Below are 5,393 nucleotides of genomic sequence, written 5' to 3' on the forward strand. Positions count from 1 at the left end.
CCGCCGGGATTTCCACCAGGACATCCCTCCCTCCTCCTTTTCTCTGAGCACCCTCCCAGCCACGAGGTGATGGAATTTCGCACCAGCTTCCCGCCGGAGAATTAAGGAGCCCGGGACAAACATAGCATTCTGAAAGCAGTAAAAAATTCTAGTCCTCCAATAGAATTCTTTCACTTGCAATTTTGTCTTTCCCACGGTTAAAATAACATTTTAAACAGGATATAGAACTGGCTTGTACACAAATAAAGGGGCCTGGGGTTATTTTTTTTTTTCCATCTCAAAAGGTATTAGTATATAAATGTTGATCATACTGTATTCATATTCTTATACAGGTAATTTTTTATATCACAAGTGATTAATGGAAGTTTAATGCCACAAGTAATTCTTATCTCCAGCCAGGCAGTTTGTACCTGTCTGTGTGTACCCTGACAAATCCCTCCCTCCATCCCACGCTGGGGACACCCAGTTAAATCCCACCCCTTCTCTGGAGCCTCGACTTCCCTCTAATTCCCAGTGCAAAAAAAATCGGGAGCAAAGGGAATTTTTTTCCTTACCTTTGGCTGCAAAAAAAAAAAAAAATTACAACTTTGGTCTGCAGTCGGGAAGGAAAAGGAGTTGCAATAATCCGAGTGAGCCCTGCCTAATTAATAACCCCCAGGGATAAAAATTGCTCCCACCAGACTGCGAGGGGATCTTCGGTTGTGGTTGAAGTCTGACATCTGTGAGCATTAATTAATTAATTAATTAATGCCGGCACTCATCCTTTAATAAAGAAGGTGTGCGCTAATCCTTCCCGAGGCCGAACGCTGAAAATCGAATTTATTTAACAGCCAAGGGCTGGTTTAGAAACAGATGGGGTGTAAAGAGCTTGACGGAACAGGGGGAGCGTGCAGAGCGAGAGATTCATTAATTGTTAAGTAATTGAGTGATGAGTGCGGGGAACAAGAAATCCAAAGCTCCGGGATCCCGCTGGGACAGGTCTGAGTTTAACACTGCTGCATTCCCAAAAATCCTTTGGGAAAGCAAAGAGTGACAAGGGACCTCTTCACCTGTCCCCGGCTGTGTTCCTGCTTCCCCCCCTGTCCCAGTGCCCTCGCACGGCTCAGTTCCAGCAAAATGGAAACGTAAGAGAAGGAAAGGGATGATAATAAATACTGAAAAGAAAAAGATGAAAAATAAAAAGAAAGGAAAATAAAAGGAAAGTGAATAAGAAAGAGAGAAGAGAGGAGAGGAGAGGAGAGGAGAGGAGAGGAGAGGAGAGGAGAGGAGAGGAGAGGAGAGGAGAGGAGAGGAGAGGAGAGGAGAGGAGAGGAGAGGAGAGGAGAGGAGAGGAGAGGAGAGGAGAGGAGAGGAGAGGAGAGGAGAGGAGAGGAGAGGAGAGGAGAGGAGAGGAGAGGAGAGGAGAGGAGAGGAGAGGAGAGGAGAGGAGAGGAGAGGAGAGGAGAGGAGAGGAGAGGAGAGGAGAGGAGAGGAGAGGAGAGGAGAGGAGAGGAGAGGAGAGGAGAGGAGAGGAGAGGAGAGGAGAGGAGAGGAGAGGAGAGGAGAGGAGAGGAGAGGAGAGGAGAGGAGAGGAGAGGAGAGGAGAGGAGAGGAGAGGAGAGGAGAGGAATCTCAGTTCCTGGGCTCGAGGGAGAGCACAGAGAGATCCGTAACAAACAATTCCTGCTGTGATTGCCTCAAGCACTCCGCCTGAAGTTTGTGTCCTACAAAGAGAATTAACGGCGTGGCTGTGGGAGCTGTTAGTCCTTAGCTCTGTCTTTGCAAGGCTCCCGTGAATATTTAACGAGCTAATCTTTTGTTAGGCTTAAACCCTGCGCCGATGTTCACCAGCAGGCGCTGCTTAGCACTGAAAGGGATTTTTGTTTGCTTTTGGTTTGGATATCACTGAAAGGGTTTGGGCTTTGTTGGCCTTGAAATCCTCACCTTGTGAGAACAAGCAGGGAACAGGTAAATGAAGGACGATAGGATCGTGGTGTTAATGGATAAGCTGTGCAGGGAATGGGGGACAGGCAGGCAGCTCTCCTGGGCTTCCATCAGATCGGCAGGACACAAATCCCGGGTCAAAGTGGGAACCTGAGCGAAACCTGACAAAGGAGCTGTGTAAGAACCCAAAATATTCAATCACCCAAAGGAGCTGTGCAAGAACCCAAAATATTCAATCACTCAAAGGAGCTGTGCAAGAACCCAAAATATTCAATCACTCAAAGGAGCTGTGCAAGAACCCAAAATATTCAATCACTCAAAGGAGCTGTGCAAGAACCCAAAATATTCAATCACCCAAAGGAGCTGTGCAAGAACCCAAAATATTCAATCACCCAAAGGAGCTGTGCAAGAACCCAAAATATTCAATCACCCAAAGGAGCTGTGTAAGAATCCAAAATATTCAATCACCCAAAGGAGCATGTAAGAACCCAAAATATTCAATCACCCAAAGGACGTGTATAACAACTTAAAATGTTTAATCACTCAAAGGAGCTGTGTAAGAACCCCAAACATTCCATCACCCAAAGGAGCTGTTTAAGCTGCAGAGCCTGAGCAGGCTCTGCCACAGGGAGCTCCAGAGGTCTCCTCCTGTCCCAGCCCATCCAGAGCAAAGCTGAGCTCATGGGGCCTCACGGGCCTCTCAAGGATGCAGCCAAGCACAGGATTCATGGAATCGTGGAATATCCGGGTCGGAAGGGACCCACAAGGATCACAGTGCAGCTCCTGGCCCTGCACAGACACCCAGCAGTCCCCCCGTGCCCATAAATGCCACAGTCTGGCTTCAGGTCTGTGTCCTTCACCTACACCCAGTTCCACAAAATTCCCACCACTGCCCTGAACGCTGCTTTGCTGTTCGTTCCCACTGCAGAGTCCCGAGGTGAGTCCTGTGCTTCCAGCAGCGCCCTGTCCATGCAGACACCAGGCAGAGCTTTGGGCTGGGCTCTCACAGCTGAGAGCCTTGGGAGGTGGGACTTGTGTCACACCTGGGGACACAGGGAGGAGCTGGAGCTGCTGCAGAGAGCCCAGAAGAGGCTCCAGGATGAGCAGAGGGCTGGAGCAGCTCTGCTGGGAGGAAAGGCTGGCACAGCTGGCATTGTTCACCTGCACAGGAGAAGCTTTGGGCTGAGCTCAGGGTGGCCTTGCAGGGCCTGGAGGAGCCCCAGGAAAGCTGGAGAGAGACAATTTCCAGGGGATGCAGGGACAGGGCACAGGGAATGGCTCCCAGTGCCAGAGGGGAGGGCTGGATGGGATTTTGGGAATTGGGAATTGTTCCCTGGCAGGGTGGGCAGGGCTGGGATGGAATTGCCAGAGCAGCTGGGGCTGCCCCTGGATCCCTGGCAGTGCCCACGGCCAGGTTGGACACTGGGGCTGGAGCAAGCTGGCACAGTGGGAGGTGTCCCCATGGCAGGGGATGATCTTTAATGTCCCCTCTGACCCAAACCCTTCTGGAATTCTCTGACATGCCCAACCTTCAGGCCAAGGTTAAGAAGCCGTCAGCAAAGGATGAATAGATGGAATAGAGGATGAATAATGGAATAGAAGAGTAGAATGAATAATAGATGGAATAGAGGATGAATAAACCAGTATTATCTCTCCAGATGTTACCGAGTTGTGTCATTCTACCGATATCAAACCCCATAAGAGACAGGAGAAATAATTGCCTCAGGATGGTTCCACCTGCGAGACCTCCATTGGCAGGTGCCGAGTTCCTGCTCCTAAATCCTCATTCTGTTCCTAAATCTTCCAGGAACGCTCCTTCTGAGCACAGCTGCCTCCATTCCTTTGCCTCACTTGCGATGCACCTCCGGGCGGGCATCAAAGAGCTGCAGGACTGTTCATTTATTTGGCTGTTCCTGTTTTATCGGGGCAGAGTGTTTGACCTGCTGCAGTGATTTACTCTGCAGGATTTCCCCGCTCCCGTCGGCTGCATCTTCCCCCTTCACACCCATTCCAAACCCCTGTGCTCTATCCCTGCTCTGTTCCCTCTCAAATACAAAAAGTGTTTAAAAATAATTGACAAATTATACACAAATATAAAACTGTTTAACTGTTTGGGGTTTTTAAATTATGATACCTCACTCCTGTCAGCCAACTCTGCCTCCACTGTTCCACCTAGAAAATGAGGATTATTTTCCTTACCCGAAGGAAAAGTTATTCCTTCTTTCGCAGCAGCTGCCGGCTCTGCGCAGGACACGGCGTTTCTCACCCCATTTAAATGTAAACTCGCAGAGGATCCTCGCACAAGAGTGAAAACCACTTAAAAGCGTGCAGATCCAGGTTATTACGGATTATTTCTTTACACAGAGGGTTGTGTTGTTCCCTTTTACAACTTTCGCGAGCTGATAAGGACACATTTCCCTTTTTAACCACGGCTGGAGCAGCCCGAAGCGGTTCATCCGTGTTTTTAACAAACCGTGCGGGGACCATGGGGGCTGTGCCATCAACAGCGGTGTGGATGTTCAGAGGGTGCCTTCCTACACCTGATTTGCAAAATGGCACCTGAGGCCAGGCAAAAAATGGCAAAGCCTCAGCCGCACCTGCCCGCAGGTGTGCGCCAGGCTGGGGACAGCAGTGCCAGGGACTCCGCGCCGGGGATGGGAGCAGCAGCCGAGGGGCAAAGCAGGGCACGAACGGGGCTCGGGGGCTTGGGGTGCGAGGGGGGCCCCGGGCAGCTGCGGGACACACACACAGAGACACACACACACACACACACACACACACGGACACGCAAAGAGGAGATTTTTGGTCACTCTGCAAAGGCTCCGGTGCCTGCGGGGCGGGACTGGCCGGGGGGCAGCGCTCGGTGCGCTGTGGTCCCGCTCCGCAGTGTGGCTGGAGAGGGGCTGTGCCCGGAGCGGTGGGATGGGGCAGGAGCTGTGCCCGGAGCAGGGCAGAAACTGTGCCCGGAGCAGGGGCTGTGCCCGGAGCAGGGGCTGTGCCCGGAGCGGGGTCTGTGCCCGGAATAGGGCCGGCGCTATGCCCGGAGCGGTGGGACGGGGCAGGGGCTGTGCCCGGAGCAGGGCAGAAACTGTGCCCGGAGCAGGGCAGGGGCTGTGCCCAGACCGGGACAGAGGCTGTGCCCGGAGCGGGGACGGCGCTGTGCCCGGAGCAGGGTAGAAACTGTGCCCGGAGCGGGGCAGGGGCTGTGCCCGGAGCGGGGGCTGTACCGGGGCAGGGGCTGTGCCCAGAGCGGTGGGACGGGGCAGGAGCTGTGCCCGGAGCAGGGCAGGGGCTGTACCCAGGCAGGGGCTGTGCCCGGACAGGGGCAGGCGCGGGGGAGGAGCGCAGCCCCGGCCCCGCCGCCCCGGGCCCCGCGCAGGCACCGCCCCCGTTGTCCCCGGCCGTGCCCGGCGCTGCTCCGCGGCCGCTCCGCTGCTCCGGCTCGTCCCGCGCGTCCCGGCGGTCCCGGC

This window comes from Vidua chalybeata, chromosome 2 (assembly GCF_026979565.1).
Source record: "Vidua chalybeata isolate OUT-0048 chromosome 2, bVidCha1 merged haplotype, whole genome shotgun sequence".
NCBI classification, from domain to species: Eukaryota; Metazoa; Chordata; class Aves; order Passeriformes; family Viduidae; genus Vidua; species Vidua chalybeata.